Source organism: Gopherus evgoodei, chromosome 2 (assembly GCF_007399415.2).
Source record: "Gopherus evgoodei ecotype Sinaloan lineage chromosome 2, rGopEvg1_v1.p, whole genome shotgun sequence".
In the NCBI taxonomy this organism is placed as follows: domain Eukaryota; kingdom Metazoa; phylum Chordata; order Testudines; family Testudinidae; genus Gopherus; species Gopherus evgoodei.
Genome location: NC_044323.1, coordinates 208698310 through 208719590, shown reverse-complemented (window position 1 = coordinate 208719590; position 21281 = coordinate 208698310). Strand labels below are relative to the sequence as shown.

Genomic DNA, 21281 nt, shown 5'->3' with positions numbered 1-21281 from the left:
AGTTGAAAAGTTTTCACCCGGCTCTAGTACTCCCTTCCCACCCAGTCGTAAATCATGACTAATGTTGCAAGTTTGTCACTGAGGTCATTGACCTCCATGACTTCTGCAGCAGCTGGTGCAGCTAGCCCAGCGACCACCTCAGCAGTTCAGGCAGCCCTGAGCCAGCTGCACAGGCTGCTGCTGGGGCATTCTTGGGCCGCTGTGCCCCCAGCAGCAGCAGGGGTTTGGGTGTAGGAGGAGGCTGGACGGCGCTTACCTCAGGGGGCTCCCTGGAACAGCAACATGCCCCTCCCTCAGCTCCATGTGCCGCCTCTGCCCATGGACACCACCTCCACAGCTCCTACTGGTCATGGTTCCTGGCCAATGGGAGCTGCGGAGCCGATGCAGAGGCAGTACGTGGAACTGTCTCGCTGAACCTCCGTCTAAGGGGGAGCCATGACGAACCAGGTAGGGAGCCTGCCAGCTCCACCAGCCCCCTCCCCGAGCACAGTGGCACCCTTAGTCTGCCTCCTCCCCCAGAGAACCCGCAGCGCCCCTGGGCCATCCTCACTGCCCAAGATTTAGTCAGGGTTATACAGAACAAGTCATGGACTGGTCATGGGACCATTAATTTTTGTTTACCACCCATGACTCATCCATAACTTTTACTAAAAATACCTGTGACTAAAACATAGCCTTAATCCATTGTAGTGACTGAAGTTACAGCAGTGTTCAATTATGAGAGAGAAGAATCAGACCCAGGTCTAGACAGCACTAGGAAGAGACCCCAGATCACTCCTTTCACCTCCGGAGACTGTCTTCAAATCTAGGTATTCAATGCTGTTGTAGCTATGTTGTTCCCAAGATATTAGACAGACACAAGGTGGGTGAGCTAATATCTTTTTCTGGACCAACTGCTGTTGATGAGAGAGACAAGCTTTCAAGCTACACCTGGACCTGAAGAGAAGCTCCGTGTAAGCTCAAAAACTTGCCTCTCTCATCAACAGACGTTGGTCCAAAATATTATCATCTCACTCACTTTGTCTTTAAAATGTAGGTGTCAGTAGTAAATGAAAATTAGTTTAATAGTTTGATGATAGCATCTGTTTGTCTCCAATAACCACTACAATTTGGTACAATTAGTCACAATTGGCAATTTCCACTCAAAAGGAGATCCATGCTTCGAAGTGCGTTATGCAAAGAAGTTCCTCCCTTAACCTGCAAATATTTAAGCATGTGCATAACTTTATGATGTGAGTCATCACACTAATGGTTAAGTTATGCACATGCTGGTTTTCAGGATCAGCAACGTAGTACCCAAATGTACTATGTATGGCTCTCACCAGTACCATTCTCTCTCTCTCTTTCATGGAGCACTAACAATCACAATCACAATCAAAACCAAACAACAAAGTATACTTTTGCAATTCTTTACCATGATACAGTTACATGACTATTTAACTTTTTTTCTTAAATAGTAAATTTTTCCATTAAACAATTAGTTTAGGAAAACTGAAAGTACTTTACTGAAAATGTCTTACTAATAATCTTAAATACCACTTTGACATTACAGGTGTAGACAGTCTGACAATTTCAGGTTCACTTTGATTTTATTCCCATATTTTCAGTTTTCTAAAAGAAAGCTTCTGCTCATGACTCATGCAGCTTAGCCTTCTGCATGGCAATGAAATAAAATTCAAAGAATAAAGAATGATCACTGTGCGACAATGAACGAAATTAAGACTTCTGGAATATGAAGGAGCATTCTAATACTTCCTTCCTTCTCTATGCAAATATAAAACCTACACATCTCTATTAAGCTAATATTATAGTTATGATAAATACTGTAAGACAGTAAAGTTCAAGGTGAGATGTGCACTCTGGATATCAAATTCCCTCCTCAAGTTCACCTCAATACATATGGCTACAAAATGTAAGGAATGCAAAAACAACATACACCATGTTAGCCAAACAAAATTACAACAACAAACAGATCTGTTATGATGAAGATTATGCCATAAATTGTATCTTTTCTCATAAGGCTCATGTTGGCATAACAGATATATATGCCATGAGTCATTGGAAGAACTGGTAATAGAACTCAACAGTTATTGTCTCCCAGTGCTATATAACACCAAATGGTATAGTTCACTATTGATTGTATCAGGATATGCTGAGAAATGGAACCCAGCCACAACCTGTGTCTATTTCAAGGCCCACTACTACTAATAGAGAACTAATATTTTGTCTTAGGTCCTTACTGCGCTGCTGTTCCATTAGAGAATATTGACTCTCTGAAAGCTGCATTAAGAGGGATAAACACCTCATTCTTTCAAGTGCTTTATAGTCTTTCAAGATTATAAGAAGCTCCTGTTTTCATATCTCCTAAAGTTTTAATTATTCTTTTAAACAGTTTAGAGTCATAAAACTTTCTTTTTCTCAGCAATGGAGGCACTAACACAGGAGTGGGCAAACTTTTTGGCCCAAGGGCAACATCTGGATATGGAAACTGTATGGTGGGCCATGAATGTTCACAAAATTGGGAGTTGGGGTGTGGGAGAGGTTGAGGGCTCCATCTGGGAAGGCGGGCTCTAGGGTGGGGTGAGGCCAGAAATGGGGAGTTCAGGGTGCTGGAGGGAACTCCGAGCTGGAGCAGAGGGTTGGGATGAGGGGTGGGGAGGGCTCCAGCTAGGGGTGCAAGCTCTGGGGTGGGGCTCACGATAAGGGGTTGGGGGTGCAGGAGGGTGCTCGGGGCTGGGACTGAGGGGTTTGGAGGGCAGGAGGGGTATCAGGGTTGGAGCAGGAGTACGGGAGGGGGACAGAGGTGCTTATCTCAAGCAGCTCCTGAAAGCAGTGGCATGTCCCCCTCCGGCTCTTAGGCATAAGAGTGGCAAGGCGCCTCTGTGCGCTGCCTGGTCCGCAGGCGCTGTCCCTGCAGCTCCCCTTGGCCACAATTCCTAGACAATGGGAGCTGTGGGAGTGGTGTTTGGGGCAGGGGCAGCGTGCGGAACCTCCTGGCTGCCCCTACGCTAGGAGCCAGTGGGGGGACATAACCACTGTTTCCAGGAGCCATGTAGAGCCACAGCACACGTGGAGCAGGGCAAGCCCCTAATCCCACTCCCTGGCTGGAGCTCGAGGGCTGGATTAAAACATCTGAAGGGCCGGATGTGGAATTCCGGGCAATAGTTTGCCCACCCAAGCATTAGAGGATGAATTCCAAGAAGGGTTAATCTTGCATTTATTAAATTTGTTTTTGTACTCCTTTTATTTTTGACTTATTTCCCCTCTCTTTAAGGGTACCAGAAGCACATATCTTATCAAGGGGATTTTTCCTTTTTTGTACCCTGATCCCTGGATCTTGACAGAAGAGGTCTTATGCCCTCTAGGGAATAAAGCTGTGTGTATTATTAACTGAAGAGACCACTTTCTGGGATGCCATACGTACATACCCATGACATACAGTAGATAAAATGTCAGTTCTGGTGATTCAGCAGGTCAAATTTACCCCTCCCATACATTTATTGACTTCAGTGGAGTTATACAAGGGACACATGAAATTGTCTGAAATTGGTCTTCCCTTCCCACCCAGAGCCAAAACCATCCTTGTAAGATTACTGAGGGAACAAGCAATAAGTCTGTCCCCAGAGCTATTACATTTAAAGTGCTGAGTAAGCATTCTCTTACTGTAATTAATTCAGCATTGCCCTTTGTCATTTTCATACCCTGACTGAGGGATTTTAAAAGATTATTTAGACATGCAATTATTATCTACTGGTTCACTTCTTTAGTCTCTTTAGAATCAAGGCAATCAGGATGGCGTAAGACCCTACGTTTTCCCTGGGACTATAACCCCAGAGAGGGGCAGGACTAAATTGGTGATCTGGCCAGAGGGCCTTGTTGTGACCCACCAAAAGGCAGACCATCACAGAGGTAGTAATTACCAGTTAGACACTGGAGGCAGGCCAAGTGGGAAGCAAGTGATCTAACACTAGGTAAGACTGCCAGTGAGCCCAGCTAGTAACACTCCAATGGACTTCGCTTGGCCCTAAATCAACACAATCTGAGCAGTTTACAGTAGGCCTCATATACCCAGTCTTTGTTTAAATCCTGTAAAAACTTAGGGCTGGTCTATACTACCGCTTAAGTCAATGTCACTTACGTTGCTCAGTGGTGTGAAAAAGATACATCAACCTAAACACTGTCCACACCAGTGCTACGTCGGTGGGAGATGCTCTCCCTGCCAACATAGCTTCCACCTCTCACAGAGGTGGAGTAATTATGCCGACAGGAGAGTGCTCTTCCGTCAGCCTGGTGCATCTTCACCAGCTGCACCAATGTAGTGCTGTCGTGTAGACTTGCCCTTAGACACCTAATTTTACTCATATTGACAGTCCCCTGGACATCAGTGGGGCTGCTCAAATCAACAACATTACTTGCATTCTTAAGTATTTGCATGATCAGGTTCACAGGATCTAATCCAGCTCCTACTGAAATCAACTGAAAGACTCCCATTGGCTATTATAGCAGTTCCACTGGGCCCTAGTTTGTTATGTTTGTAGCATCTTAGTCCCTCTCAAGAAGCATTGTCTCTTACATTCATACTATTCTTTCAATTCAATTTGTAGTTTGTTTCACTTTCAAATTCACATTAACTGACAGGAAGGAATGCAAGTGGTATGCAAGCAACAGTTCAAACATAAAAATGAGTCAAGTGGAACGCAGCAAAACACTGACATCATTCTTCTCAGCTTAGATAATTTACTTTTCCCCTCACCATCTATCCTCATGTTTGGTGAGGAAGGACAAATACAGAGACATTGACCAGGCTCAAGTGTAACTCTCTAGATCTCATTTCATAAAATACATGTCAATGTCCTAGAATTGTGAGATACGGAAAAGCAGCACACCCATGGAACAGTCTTCTCAGCAAGAAGTATGTTAGGAATCTCTGGGGCAGGGATCGTGTTTTCAGTCTGTTTGTACAGTGGATAGAACAATGGGGCCCTGGTGTATGACTGAGGCACCTAGGAGCTACTGCAATACAAATAAATAATAAAAACTAGGGCTGATGATTAATCCCAGTTAACTCATGGGATTAACTTAAAAAAAACTAAATCATGATTTAAAAATTATTTGCAATTAATTGCACTTTTAATCACATTGTTAAACAATAGAATACCAATTGAAATTTATTAAATATTTTGGATGTTTTTCTACATTTTCATTTATATTGATTTCAATTACAACACAATACAAAGTGTACAGTGCTCACTTCTGTTTGATTTTTACAGTGCAAATATTTGTAATAAAAATAATATAAAGAAATAGTTTTTCAATTCACCTCATACAAGCACTTTAGGGCAATCTCTATCATGAAAGTGCAACTTATAAATGTAGATTTTTTTTGTTACAGATCTGCACTCATACAAAACTTTAGAGCAAATAAGTCCACTCAGTCCTACTTCTTGTTCAGCCAATCACTAAGACAAACAAGTGTGTTACATTTACGGGCGGTAATGCTGCCAGCTTCTTATTTACAACGTCACCTGAAAGTGAGAACAGGCATTAGCATGGCGCTTTTGTAGTCAGCTTTGCGAGGTATTTACGTGCCAGATATGCTAAACATTTGTATGCCCCTTCATGCCCCTGCAGTTCCCAGGCCCACCTGCTGCTGCTTCACTATAAACAAAGTACACTTTTAAATTACACAGCGGGCGGAGATGGAAATAGCTATTTTGTGATTTGTGCCTTATCTGTCAAAAAAGTCACAAGCTGCCTAATGCTAGGAAGCATTAGGCAAACTTGAACTGCAGACGGCCTTTCAAGAATATGCTCTCCTAACATTTGCAACAGGTGTCCTAAATCTCAAACACTGTCTGCACTTTATGTCCCTTTTTAACAGGGAAATAAAATTAACAAGATTCCAATGACTATAAAGAAAACAACTTTCCATGCTTGAAGTGCCTTAAGTTGAAATCAGAATCTAAACACCAATAACTTGCAATGTGCATTCTATCTTTCTAGCTATACCACTGGAAATTTAAAGGGACGGTAGTACTTATTGCCTTTCCACCCCGTGTCACAATACTGCGGACACAGGCCTTGATGCAGCAAGCTGCTTAAGCACATGTGTAATTTAGTCAACGGGATTACATACGCTTAAAGTTTAAACATATGCTTAAGTGCCTTTCTAGATTGGGGTCACATACATGTAATTAAAAAGCATTAACTTCTGAAAAAAGCTTATGAACAGAGTATTGAGTTTGGAGGAAGACAGATGGAAACAGATGTTCCTCTTATTTGAGCTTTTTTGCGCACAGGTATGATTCCACTGACTTCTGTGGAGCTACTTCTAATTACAGTAGTGCCAGAAGTTCATTATTTTCAAAACTTTTACATATTCTTAAAAATCAGAGTTAGATCCTGTGTATATTTCAAAATGGAATCTTGTTTTTAACAGTGTTTTGCATTACAACCAGTGCTGTAACCAAATTCCCCCAAATGGTTTCATCAGCAGGACAGATAAGACCATTGTCTCCTCAGACTGAGCATTTATCGAGTGATTGCACTTATCAGATTCTCTTGCTGTCAGGCAGCTTGACCCATAAAGTTACTTGGAGGAAACAAAAATTGCTGCAGTCTCTTGTAGCAAAGTGTCAAAAGAATGTCAGTGTATCTAACAAAAGAAATGAGAATTCACAACTGTTTAATTAACTCTTAAAGTGCAAATACAGAAAAGAAAAACTGGTAAACACTAGGGATACTTGTGGCACCTTAGAGACTAAAATTTATTTCAGCATAAGCTTTCGTGGGCTACAGCTCACTTCATCGGATGCATAGAATGGAACACACACAGGAGATATTTATACATAGAGAGAACATGAAAAGATGGAAGCAGCCATACCAACAGGAAGTGTCTAATCAATTGAGGGCTTGGCTACACTGGAGAGTTGCAGCGCTGGTGAGGGGGTTACAGCGCTGCAACTCAGGAAGTGGCCACACTTACAAAGTACAGCCAGCGCTGCAACTTCCTGGTTGCAGCACTGGCTGTACACCTGGTCTGCCTCGGGTGTAGCTATTCCAGCACTGGTGATGCAGCGCTGGTCAGCAAGTGTGGACACCACCAGCGCTTTTATTGGCCTCCGGGGTATAAGGAGGTATCCCAGCATACCTTTTCAGCCACTCTGGTAATCGTTTCACACTCCACTGCCCTGGGCTCAGCTGACCCCCCCTTTAAATGCCCCGGGAATTTTAAAAATCCCCTTCCTGTTTGCTCAGCCAGGTGTGGAGTGCAATCAATCAATCAATCAGCGACCATGCCTCCACGCACCAAACGAGCCCCAGCATGGAACAGTTCCGAGCTGCAGGACCTCATCAGTGTTTGGGGTGAGGAAGCTGTGCAATCACAGCTGCGCTCCAGCCGGAGAAATTATGATACCTATGGGCAGATATCAAAGTCCTTGCTGCTAAGGGGCCATGAACGGGACGCGTTGCAGTGCAGGGTAAAAATAAAGGAGCTGCGCAGTGCCTATTGCAAAGCCCGTGAGGGAAATCGCCGCTCAGGAGCTGCCCCCACAACCTGCCGTTTTTACCAGGAGCAGGATGCCATACTTGGGTGTGACCCCACTGCCAATCTGAGGAGCACGATGGAGAGTTCAGAGCAGGGAGAAGTGGGGGAGGGTGTAGAGGAAGCGGAGAGTGAGGCTACTGGGGTGGAGGGAGACACCTAAGAGTCCCAGGAGGCATGCAGCCAGGAGCTCTTCTCAAGCCAGGAGGAGGCTAGCCAGTCACAGCAGCGGGAAGTTGTTGGTGAAGAAGAAGCAGAGGAGCGTGTTCCGGGTAAGCAGATTTTATGTTTTGGGAGAGGACGGTTTGGGTTATGGCTGCCTGCATGCATGCCTAAATGTGGAATAGTCCATTGATTTGCTCTATCATGTCTCTGTAATCAGCCTCAGTAATCTCTTGAAAACTTGCAGCCAGAGCATAGGTAATGTGCTTGTGCAAGTTTATAGGGAGAGCCACCGTGGTCCTTGTCCCAGTCAGGCTAACTCGTCTGAGCCACTGTGCCGCGAGGGGTGGGCGGACCATTGCTGCACACAGGCAAGCTGCATAGGGACCAGGGCGGTATCCACATTGCTGTAGACGACCCTCCCTCTCTTCCCAGGTAACACGCAGCAGTGATATATCTGGCAGTAGGAAACCCTGTTGAGAATGTAGGGATACTGCTCAGTGCAGGGCGCCAGCTTCCTGGCCCCCCCTCCCTTGCAGGTCGCCAGCTTCGCGGTTCGCCCCCTCCCTTGCAGGTCGCCAGCTTCACGGTCCGCCCCTCCCTTGCAGGTCGGCAGCTTCGCAGTCCGCCCTCCCCTTGCAGGTCGGCAGCTTCCTGTTCCCTCCTGTCCCCTGTGCAGGCCCCCAGCTCCCTCCTCTACCCAGTGCAGAGAAACCCCAGTGAGCCATCAGGCAGTTCCCCTTCCCAGGTGAAGTCGGGGCAGAAACACTCACCCCATTGCTCACCATGCCTTTGCTTCCGTGGCCTCTCTGTGCTATGTTAGGTATGTGGGAATGATGCTACAAAAAGTCTACCAACTCCTTCACTGTGTGATAATAAACAATGTAGTCTCTGTGTATTACATGTTTCTATCTATGTTTTTTTAAGTGACCTTGAATAATGCAGCCAGATCACCGCCTGCCCGTCGCTTGCAGAACTTGAGGAAAAATCTGCGAAAATCAAACGAAGAATTGATCAAAGCAGTTATGAATCAGTACGCCAGAGAAAGTAGGAGGACGCAGGAATGGAGAGAGAAAATGCATGAATGGAGGCAAACAGAAAGCAGGAGAAAGGAATTGGCTACCAGAAAAACCTCGAAGCAGTTGATAAGCCTCCTGGCTCACCAAACTGACTCTTTCGAGTCTCTTGTAGCCATGCAAGCAGATCTGTACCGTGGTAACCTACACCCCTCCCAAAGCTCTCTTTCTTGCTCCCCAGTATTTGCACGAAACACACTTCTCCAGCAGCCTGTTTCTTACTACCCCCAGCTGCTCCCAACACCTGTACGATCACCTACCAGCCCTGATAACTACAATCCTTACCCTGTGCACTCCACCCCCATGACACTGCAGCATATTAATCCTGAAGTGCAGCAGACATTGAACAGCAATCCAAACAGGACATATTCAAACCTCTAAATGTACAGTCCACCACTCTACCCCCCTGCCCTTTTATGTACTGTATTTTGAATAAAGGATTTCATGGCTTTTGCAATAGTTTTTATTATTGCAGAAAGTGGTAAATACTGTACCCCAAGGGAAAAACGAGCACAGCAAAGGCACCAAACATTACTGTTGGCTCTCAGTATCAAATTGCTCCCTTAAGGCATCCCTAATCCTTGAAGCCCTTGCTGGGCCTCTCTAGTAGTCCTGCTCTCTGGCTGTGCAAATTCAGCCTCTAGGCGTCGAACCTCGGAGGTCCATTCCTCACTGAATCTTTCACCCTTCCCTTCACAAATATTATGGAGTGTACAGCACGCGGATAAAACAGCGGAGATGCTGCTTTCCCCCAAATCTAGCTTCCCATAAAGACAACACCAGCGGGCTTTCAAACGGCCAAAAGCACACTCCACAGTCATTCTGCACCGGCTCAGCCTGTAGTTGAACCGGTCCTTGCTCCTGTCAAGCTTCCCTGTATACGGTTTCATGAGCCATGGCATTAAGGGGTAAGCGGGGTCTCCAAGGATCACAGTGGGCATTTCGACGTCCCCTACTGTGATCTTGCGGTCTGGGAAAAAAGTCCCGGCCATCAGCTTCCTGAACAGGGCACTGTTCCGAAAGATGCGTGCATCATGCACCTTTCCAGGCCATCCTGAGTAAATGTCAGTGAAATGCCCACGGTGATCCACAAGCACTTAGAGAACCACGGAGAAATACCCCTTGCGATTAATGTACTCTGATGCCAGGTGGGGTGGTGCCAGAATAGGAATATGCGTCCCATCTATTGCCCCTCCACAGTTAGGGAAACCCATTTGTGCAAAGCCATCCACAATGTTCTGCACGTTCCCCAGAGTCACAGTTCTTCTTAGCAGAGTGTGATTAATGGCTGTGCAAACTTGCATCAGCACTATTCCAAAGGTGGACTTTCCCACTCCAAACTGGTTCGCCACCGATCGGTAGCTGTCTGGAATTGCCAGCTTCCAGATTGCAATAGCCACCCGCTTCTCCACTGGCAGGGCAGCTCTCAATCTCGTGTCCCTGCGCCGCAGGGTAGGGGTGAGCTCAGCACACAGTCCCATGAAAGTGGCTTTTCTCGTCCAAAAGTTCTGCAGCCACTGCTCGTCATCCCAGGCTTGCAGGACGATGTGATCCCATCACTCAGTGCTCATTTCCCGAGCCCAAAGGCGCCATTCCACGGTGCTGAGCACGTCTGTTACTGCCACAAGCAATTTACTGTCTTCACAGTGAGGCGATTCAATATCATCGTTTGACTCCTCACTGTCACTTTGCAGCTGAAGGAATAGCTCCACTGCCATGCGTGATGTGCTGGCAACATTCATCAGCAAGGTCCTCAGCAGCTCGGGCTCCATTTGTAACAGAAATTGCGCTGCAGACTCACAATGCCGCCAAACTGCTTGGAATGTGTAGCAAAGCACCACGGGGCGTTGGAACAGGAAGCGGAAAGACCCGCACCCTTCCGTCCCCTTCCCACAAGCCACAGCGCCAAAATGGAACGAGGTGCTCTGTGGGATAGCTGCCCACAATGCACCACTCCCAACAGCGCTGCAAGTGCTGCAAATGTGGCCACACTGCAGCGCTGGTAGCTGTCAGTGTGGCCACACTGCAGCGCTGGCCTTACACAGCTGTACGAACACAGCTGTAACTACCAGCGCTGCAGAACTGTAAGTGTAGCCATGGCCTGAGATGAGCTATCATCAGCAGGAGAAAAAAAAACTTTTCAAGTGACAATTGAGATGACCCATAGAAGGTGTGAAGAGAACTGAACATAGGGAAATAGATTCAATTAGTGTAATGACACAACCATTCCCAGTCTCTGTTTAAACCTAAGTTGATTGTATCTAATTTGCATATTAATTTGAGTTCAGCAGTCTCTTTTTGAAGTTTTCAACTTATGCTTATGCTGAAAAAAATTTGTCAGTCACTAAGGATATGTCTACTCTACGGAATTATTCCGATTTTACATAAACCGGTTTTGTAAAACAGATTGTATAAAGTCGAGTGCACGCGGCCACACTAAGCACATTAATTCGGTGGTGTGCGTCCATGTACCGAGGCTAATGTTGATTTCCAGAGCGCTGCACTGTGGGAAGCTATCCCGTAGCTATCCCATAGTTCCCGCAGTCTCCCCCGCCCATTGGAATTCTGGGTTGAGATCCCAATGCATGATGGTGCAAAAACAGTGTCGCGGGTGATTCTGGGTAAATGTCGTCACTCATTCCTTCCTCCGGGAAAGCAACGGCAGACAATCATTTCACGCCCTTTTTCCGTGGATTGCCCTGGCAGATGTCCTAGCATGGCAACCATGGAGCCCTTTTTGCCTTTTGTCACTGTCACCGTATGTGTACTGGATGCCGCTGACAGAGGCAGTACTGCAGTGCTACACAGCAGCATTCATTTGCCATTGCAAGGTAGCAGAGATGGTTACCAGTCGTTCTGTACCGGCTGCTGTGCCATTGTAAATTGGCGATGAGATGACGGTTATCAGTCATTCTGTACCATCTGCTGCTGTCATGGGTGCTCCTTAGCTGAGGACGGCCGGGGGCGCAAAGACAAAAATGGGAATGACTCCCCGAGTCAATCCCTCCTTTATGGTTTATCTAAAAATAGAGTCAGTCCTGCCTAGAATATGAGGCAAGTGTACTAGAGAACCAGTGTATCAGAGAACCAGAGAGCACAGCCGCTCCATGTCAGATCCCACAGAAATGATGAGCTGTATGCCATTCACGGGGGGTGCCCCTGCAACAACCCCACCCGTTGATTCCCTTCTCCCCCAACCTTTCTGGGCTACCGTGGCAGTGTCCCCCATTTGTGTGATGAAGTAATAAAGAATGCAGGAATAAGAAACACTGACTTTTTAGTGAGATAAAATGAGGGGGAGGCAGCCTCCAGCTGCTATGATAGTCTAGGCAGGACATTAAACGGTGGGGGGGGGGTAGAGAAGCCCAGCATCCGGCTGCTATGATAGTCCAGGCAGTACAGAATCTTTTCTTTACACATGAAAGGGGGGGGGGGCTGATGGAGCTCAGCCCCCAGTTGCTATGATGAGGACGGTTACCAGTCGTTCTGTACCATCTACCGGGAATGACCAGGAGTCATTCCTATTTTTACCCAGGCGCCCCCGGCCGACCTTCCCTGAGGACAGCCAGGAGCACTCACAGGCTGATGACGATGATGGATAGCAGTCATATTGTACCATCTGCCACCGGGGAGGGGAGGGAAGAGGATGCTGCTATTCATTGCCGCAGCACTGTGTTTATCAGCAGCATGCAGTAGACATAGGGTGACATATAAAAAAGTCAAGAAATGATTTTTTTCCCTTTTCTTTCACGGGGGGGAGGGGAGGGAGGGTAAATTGATGACATATACCCTGAAACACCCTGGACAATGAGTTTGACCCTACAGGCATTGGGAGCTCAGCCAAGAATGCAAATGCTTTTCGGAGACTGCGGGGACTGTGGGATAGCTGGAGTCCTCAGTTCCCCCTCCCTCCCTCCATGAGCATCCATTTGATTCTTTGATTTTCCATTATGCTTGTCACACAACACTGTGCTGTGGCCTCTGTCTATCATAGCCTGGAGATTTTTTCAAATCCTTTGGCATTTTGTCTTCTGTAACGGAACTCTGATAGAACAGATTTGTCTCCCCATACAGTGATCAGATCCAGTATCTCCCGTACGGCCCATGCTGGAGCTCTTTTTGGATTTGGGACTGCATCGCCATCCGTGCTGATCAGAGCTCCACGCTGGGCAAACAGGAAATGAAATTCAAAAGTTCGCGGGGCTTTTCCTGTTTATCTGGCCAGTGCATCCAAGTTCAGATTGCTGTCCAGAGCAGTCACAATGGTGCATTGTGTAATACGGCCCGGAGGCCAATACCGTCAATTTGCGGCCACGCTAACCCTAATCCGATATGGTAATACCGATGTCAGTGCTACTCCTCTTGTTGGGGAGGAGTACAGAAACTGGTTTAAAGACCCCTTTATATCGATATAAAGGGCGTCATTGTGTGGATGGGTGCAGCGTTAAATCGGTTTAACGCTGCTAAAATCGGTTTAAACGTGTAGACCAGGCCTAAGGTGCCACAAGTACTCCTGTTCTTTTTGCGGATACAGACTAACACGGCTGCTACTCTGAAACCTGTGGTAAACGCTGTGAAAGATGCTTTTTATTTCAAACTTTTTATATCCTGCTAAGAGAAAATATGAACTGCAGAAATCAAACTTATTTTTTGTGACAGAGCTCAATGCTGCAAGTCAGACTATCAGAATTTCCATCCCCTGAATTCATTTGGTCTACATTTACTAGAAAATACACTCATTCACTTCACCTGGCTGGCAGCAAAATACCATTTAATCTTTGTTTCCAAATGCACTTTTTGAGGAGTTTCACTTTTATTTTTTCTTTGTATCTTTCCGTGCAGAAGATAATCTATAGTTTTAACAATTATGCTAAGTGACAGAAATGAAACAGGGACATAGATGAGCAAGACATGAGCTAGGACTAAGAATATAGCTTTCAGAGTAAGACCCTCATATGCTCCCCAACAGAGAAATAACAAAAGCCAATGTGACTATCTGATTCAATTTTAAGTAACCTTAGCTATGAAGCATCTCCACTATAGAGATCACTGAGGGCAGCAGGAGACCTGGGGGCTAACAGTGGTGATCTAACAATGCAGGTACAACTGAATAACTATTGCGCAAATCTTAGTTTAAGGAATAAATTATTCTTCATGTTTGTTTGTTTTTGTGGTGAAGGCGGATATCTGTTCCTCAGAAAAATACTGTTAATAAAATGATTTTTATATCTTCTTGAATCTTAGTAAATAACTGCAGAGTGAAAACTTTTTTCTTAACACTATGTTTAAATATTTAGTGTAAGATATTTGCACCCATTGTTCAATTTTTATGATGTATAAAGATAGAGTCAAGGAGTTTCCTCCCGTGTTGTATTAGGAATACCAGTAAGATGGGTTGGATCACAGAAACCCCCTTGGGAAACTGCCAACTGATGTGCCAAGACTACTTCTGCCCCTGCTTTCCCTGCTAGCTTGGGACTCCAGCACCCTGTCTTGTTGAGCCAGAAATGCCAGTTTGCTCCAACACAGACTCAGGGTCTGAACCACATGCTCCAAAGCTGCAGGCTTAACTGAAAGCAACTTAAGAAGTGTTCCTGTCTTAAACACTCAGATGCCCAACTCCCAACGGGGTCTAAACCCAAATAAATCTGTACACTCATAAATTGTTCACCCTCTATAACACTGATAGAAAGATATGCACAGCTGTTTGCCCCCCCCCCCCGGCATTAATAGAGACTCTGGATTAATAAGTAAAAGTTATTTTATTTAATACAGAAAGTAGGATTTAAGTGGTTCTAAGTAGTAACACATAGAACAAAGTGAATTACCCAGCAAAATAAAATAAAACATGCAAATCTAGGCCTAGTACAATAATAAAACTGAATACAGACAAAATCTCACCCTCAGAGATGTTTCAAAAAGTTTCTTTCACAGACTGGACACCTTCCTAGTCTGGGCACAATCCTTTCCCCTGGTACAGCCCTTGTTCAGCTCAGCTAGAGGATTTCTCATGATGGCTTCCATCATTTTTCTGTTCCACCCACTTATATATTATTTGCATAAGGCGGGAATCCTTTGTCCCTCTGAGTTCCCACCCCTCCTTCTTAATGGAAAAACACCAGGTTAAAGATGGATTCTAGGTCAGGTGACATGATCACATGTCACTGTAAGACCCCAAGCCTTCATTCCTTTCAGCCTGACTCACATGGGAGGCCTGCCTGCAAACAGAGCCATCCACAATCAATTGTCCTGGATGATGGGAGCCATCAAGATTCCAAACCACCATTAATGGCCCACACTTTGCATAATTACAATAGGCCCTCAGAGTTATATTTCATATTTCTAGTTTCAGATATAAGAATGGTACAGAATGGTAGATTATAAGCTTTGTAATGATACCTTACAAGAGATCTTTTGCATGAAGCATATTCTAGTTACATTATATTCACATTCATCAGCATACTTTCATAAAATCACAGAGTGCAACGTCACAACCAGGACCAATCATCTCTTTTCCTGGAAGATCCTGGTAAAACTTTGAAGGACCTGGAATGTGACAGTACCGATGCATGATGAAACCTGAACTGTAGCTCCAACTGAATGGAGAGGGGATGTGGAATCTTACGCTAGCAAGAGCTCCAGATCAGGTTTCCACATCCAGCTGCGAGGTCACATTCCAGGTCCTCCTTCAAAGATTGCTAAAGTCATCCAGAAGGAAAAGGCAAGTTGGAAGGCAGTCCTTATATATCCTAAAGCAAAATCTCAAAAATTGGTCTTTCAGTTCACCACTAAAAAATTGTATTACTAGTATCATGTAAGAATAGCAATGGCGCAGTCTGGAAAATAAATTTTAGAATTTAAACAAAAATATGCCATTTGAGTGGGATAAAATATTCTCTCCAACTTACTTATGTAACTTATAGATGGGCTTGGAAAGATTTTTATTGGTAAATGACCAGTTTCACTGTACACTCTAAATTGGAAAAATATTTCCATCAATTTTATTAAATTTTACAGATGAGCAAAGAAAGAAAAAAAAATATCCTTAACTTTAGTAAGTACTCAGGAAGTAAACTTTGTATATTTTGGCATGTGATGTTGACAGTTTGTGTGTTAACATTTAAAGCTTTAACTTTGTCTCAAAATCTTTCATTAAATAATTGTCTGACTCTTCTCCCCCAAGCCCATAATTTCCAGCACCTGGGAAAATTTAAATCAATAAAAATGCTTAAAATAGTGAAATATATTGAAATTATTAAAAAATCTAATTCTGCCCAGCCTATTATCGAGAACGAGACTATTAATATAGTGAAATACCTGTTAAATTTGGCAATTATCAATTCCTGCTTCAGAGTGGAATATACATTGGAAAAATTGTTTGGAGGAAAACTGCTTGCTTGCATAGCTGCTTCTTTCCACCATGCTCTGCTGTAGCCAGCAGTCCTTCATTTTTATGCTCTCTCTCTCTCTGAATACTAAATCAGCAAGACAATTTTAAGTTGAAGTGAAAGGGTGATGAACAATTTTTATATAAACTCCTATTAGTTTCTTGTTTATAGCTGTTGGTTCCAATTCTCAGAAGCTATTACAAGGGGTTATTAAGTAACAGTTAAAGATAAAAGGGATTACAAAAAGGTCTGTTCATCTCAATAGGATGTTGAAAAAGAATTTGAAGATAATATCTTGTAGTACTGGAACAGATACTAGTGCCTCATGGAAACCAGACTGCTGTTGAAACTGGTATCCCCAAAAGTGGGCTTTAAATTGGATCACAGCAAGTGAATTATTTAGTCATATACAGTAACCCCCTACTTAATGTCCTCTCGCTTAATATTGTTTGGACCTTACGTCCCTGCTCTATTACAGAACATGCTCATTTAAAGTTGTGCAATGCTCCACTATAACGTTGTTTAGCTGCCTGCTTTGTCCACAGCTGGCAGCCCCCCATCGGCTCCCCTATGCCCCCTCCCCTGCAAGTGCCTCTCACCCGCCAGCGGACCCTGCAGATCCGCACCTTCCCCCTGCTCCCCGCCCTTGCCCGCGGCAATCAGCTGGTTTGCAGCATTCAGGAGGAAGGAGAGGGAGGGGGGAGGAGCGAGGATGTGGCATGCGGAGTAAAGGGGGAGGAGGCGGAGCAGGGGGGAGAAGAGGCGGGTTAAGGCTGGGAGCTTGGGAGAAGGGGTGGAGTGGGCAGGCTGAGAGTTGAGCCCCCTGCCCCTGGTGCTTGCACAATAGGGGAAGCTGCTGTTGCACAATGTGCTTCTCCTAGCCTCTGGCACCTTCAGCCTCCTTGCAGGTAAGTATCTTGCTTTGCTTATTTAAAACTATTGTATCAAATATTTAATGTATTTTGATTGCTAGCACTAATCAAGATATTTTTTATCTTGAAACAATTCACAAGAAAAAAAAACAACGAAATCCACATTTCTGAACAGCAGAGAAATTTTATTCCTTTTTTTGAAGATCTTGTTTCTCTGTTTCTTGCTCAAGAAGAGCCTAATCAAAGTCTAATGAAGGTAATAGGAATTCTGGATAATCTAACTCATGTCAGCAATCAAAGTGATGTCTAATATTTGACACTCAATAACTTTACATAAGCAAATAAGACCCTTCCTCCCACAATGGAACAAGTCAAATCTTGAAAACTCAGTGGGTGAAATCCTGGCCTCATTTAAGTTAAGAGGAGTTTCATCAGAGACGTCAATAGGTCCAGGATTTCACCGGATACAAATCAGGTCAGTATTTAACCCAGCAAGTCTACATGTAGCAGGAGTATGAACACCACATACAAATTCCAAAAATGGAAGCATTTTAACAACTGCACATTTGTGTATATGTAAAAACACACAACATACCATGAAATAAACTTCACTAGTATTTATGCTTTTATCCCCTACTTCCATTCTGTTCACTAGACCATCTTTTAGCTATACTAACATTGGTCGCTGAACAGTTTTTAAACAAACAACCACCATCTTTATTTTTTCAAATAAATGAAAAGAGCATACAAATAGAAATGATCATACTGTGAAGTAATGATTATGAATATTAAAATAAATTTGGAATGAACTTCATGACATACTATCATGTTATATGTAATATGCAGTTTTAGAATTAAGTCTTAAAGCTGTTCAGTATATTAAAACTACACACACAGTTACTGCATGCAGACCAATGAAATTATGTGCTTAATACATGCAGGTACTGCATGTGCCTAGTGAGACGTGTGCAAGTAAAGCCCCGTTAGGTTGCTAACATACTATTTGCACGTGTAAATCCCCAGAGTAGGTGCACAGTTGCACACAATTAATTTTCAATGTGCTTCATAGCTAACAGAATATCTGTGCAGCTAGAACCAATCTTGTGTCTGCACTGTAGTGAATACCATAATTCAGACCATTAATAAATTATTATTCCTGTAACACTTGCACAGGCGAATATATCATGAATACGCGTCTCTGCGTGACACATTTTATTAAATTTCAGCTTGAAAGTATTTATTTTCAGTGCTAAATGGAAACAAGTGTCCACTGAATTATCGTTGACACCACCGCATCTTATTTTGATGTTAGAATTAAAAAAAAGATTGAAAAAAAGTGTAAAGTTGTCCTCTAGGGCAAGAATTTTGATGTTTAGAATGCCTAGAAGCCATCATTACAGTCTATTCATTTCATTCTACAGTCAGGGGACTATTGTATTCATCATGTAGAAACACATCACCACAGCCACCAAGTAAAATCTTATCCTCTCTAGCCCTAGTATCTCTCTCTCTCTCTCTCTCTCTCTCTCTCTCTCATGTACACACACACTTTTGAAAAGGTAGCGGATAAATGCTTCTCTCTATGTCAAGTTGTATTGGATCATTTGTTTATATATGTTTTAATTAGTTATCTCAACTATTCTAAACTATTTGCTAAAATGCAATGATTTCCAGTTTTCAAAGTAGAAATACATAAGTATTGTTATTCATTTTTTTGTGATGGCACCTAGGGACTCCAGACAACAAGTAAGATTAACAATATTTAAAAAGAAAAGTATCAGAGGGGTAGCCGTGTTAGTCTGGATCTGTAAAAGCAGCAAAGAATCCTGTGGCACCTTATAGACTAACAGACATTTTGGAGCATGAGCTTTCGTGGGTGAATACCCACTTCGTCAGATACATGTAGTGGAAATTTCCAGGGGCAGGTATATATATGCAGGCAAGCTAGAGATAATGAGGTAGTTCAATCTGTGGGCAGAGTTGGCCACATATCTACACCAGTGACACCATCACAGGACCTAACCAGATCAGCCACACCATCACCGGTTCATTCACCTGCACGTCCACCAATGTAATATACACCATCATATGCCAGCAATGCCCCTCTGCTATGTACATCGGCCAAACTGGACAGTCGCTACGGAAAAGGATAAACGGACACAAATCAGATATTAGGAATGGCAATATACAAAAACCTGTAGGAGAACACTTCAACCTCCCTGGCCACACTATAGCAGACCTTCAGGTGGCCATCCTGCAGCAAAAAAACTTCAGGACCAAACTTCAAAGAGAAACTGCTGAGCTTCAGTTCATCTGCAAATTTGACACCATCAGCTCAGGATTAAACAAAGACTGTGAATGGCTTGCCAGTTACAAAACCAGTTTCTCCTCCCTTGGTTTTCACACCTCAACTGCTAGAACAGGGCCTCATCCTTCCCGATTGAACTACCTCATTATCTCTAGCTTGCCTGCATATATATACCTGCCCCTGGAAATTTCCACTACATGTATCTGACAAAGCGGGTATTCACCCACGAAAGCTCATGCTCCAAAATGTCTGTTAGTCTATAAGGTGCCACAGGATTCTTTGCTGCTTTAAAAAGAAAAGTTATGTTGAAGCTTACATGTAACTTTCAAATTGGTGTATGTAGAAAAAGTGGTATCTTGGCATGAGTTCAATAAATCATGGACAGACATAGCAGAAAGGGAAGAAGATAGCAGCACTCTAAAAATAAAAGTCACAGTTCCATGAACAGGAACCAATGTGTGAATAAAGCCACTTTACATGTGGAGGAAATATATATTTAGTACTGACAAGATAGAAGAGGCTTGTGCACCCCTCCTCATTAATAGAGCTGACTTATTTGTCTTATGAAAAAGATCAACTTTTTTTTAAAAACAAGATTCTAGCCCTTAAGTGTAAAGTGATTGCTAGGGTAGAGAGGAATAAGCAGTTTGGTCCTGCTTGTGTAACAGGGACTGGAGGAGAAGGGGAAATAAAGATACCCACCTCCACACTTTATACAAAATTACACACACAAAAACTATAGGCATTCTGAATTCTGGCTTCCTGACTTCGGAGTGCTTGACTTCCCAGCCTTACCATTTCATGTAATTTTCTGTAAGTTGACAGCAGAGGAATGGTGAGACTCAAGAATCTTGGGTTCCATTCCAGGTACTGGAGGTGAGAGTGCTCTAGTGGGCACAGATCTTCTGCTCATTTGCCCCAAGTCTGACCCCTTCTACTCCATCCCCTTCATCTTGTCCCTATCCCTATTCCTGTCCAGGCTCTTCCCCACCTTTGGCTCTTTATCCCAGTCTCCACTCCTCAGATGTGTCATCTCAGTCCCAACCTCCTTGCCCAGCCAGTCCCAGTAGCCTCATCCAGGCTCGCAGTCCAAGTCCCAATCTTCACTCAACTCCTCCTACACATTTTCTGAATCTCCCTGTGACGTTAACACTCCATTTTCTTTATGGAAATATGCGTATAATATGGATATGATATAATATACTTTATACAAGATGGCACATGTAAGTGATCATTGGAAAGGTTATGATTTACTGAACGTGATTATCCAATTTGTATGCATGTATCATTTCTGTATATAAAGTTAGGAATATGGACTTTGTAACAATTACAACAGGTTGTGTATTAGGAAGACACTCACCAGAGGACAGACCAGACAGGAACAATAAGACTGTGAAGATACTAATCTCTCCCCTCCTGGGAGATGTCCTAGGAGGTAACTGTGACACTACTAGACCAGGTGGTTTGGTCACCTGATACTAAATATTATCTTGGACTTCTTGTAACTTTTCACTAAAAGGGAAGGAAGGGGGTCAAGTTTGCGAAACAAAGGATTCCTGCCTTATGTAACTCTTATTTAAGGGTTGGGAGGAAGGCAAACGGGACTCTCCTCTTTTGCCTACCCAAGAAGAAGGACTGCTGAAAGAACCTGAAGGGGCAAAGGAGCTAACCTGAAGGGAAAGGCAGAGGTAAGTCCAGACTGAGACAGGGTCCAGTCTGTAAGAAGAAATAACTGGAACTGTGAGCTACAGCAACTCTACATCCCATCTTCTACTACTAGAGATTCCATCTTTTCTAAAATAAAAATTGGAGTGGGAGGTCTATCATTTTCATCTACATGTACTGCTACTAGGTTCTGATGCTGCGATGCTAACCATCATTTTAGGCTGTGTATACACTTTTAATTAAATTTGTAACCATCGAGAGACA

At 43.8% G+C, this 21281-nt stretch overlaps 1 protein-coding gene across 2 annotated transcripts in view; it reads right to left on the bottom strand.

Annotated features, from left to right (window-relative positions):
- The window catches only part of EPB41L3 (erythrocyte membrane protein band 4.1 like 3), a 201369-nt gene that overhangs the window by 134103 nt on the left and 45985 nt on the right, over positions 1-21281 (bottom strand). The gene's annotated exons all lie outside the window — the stretch shown is intronic.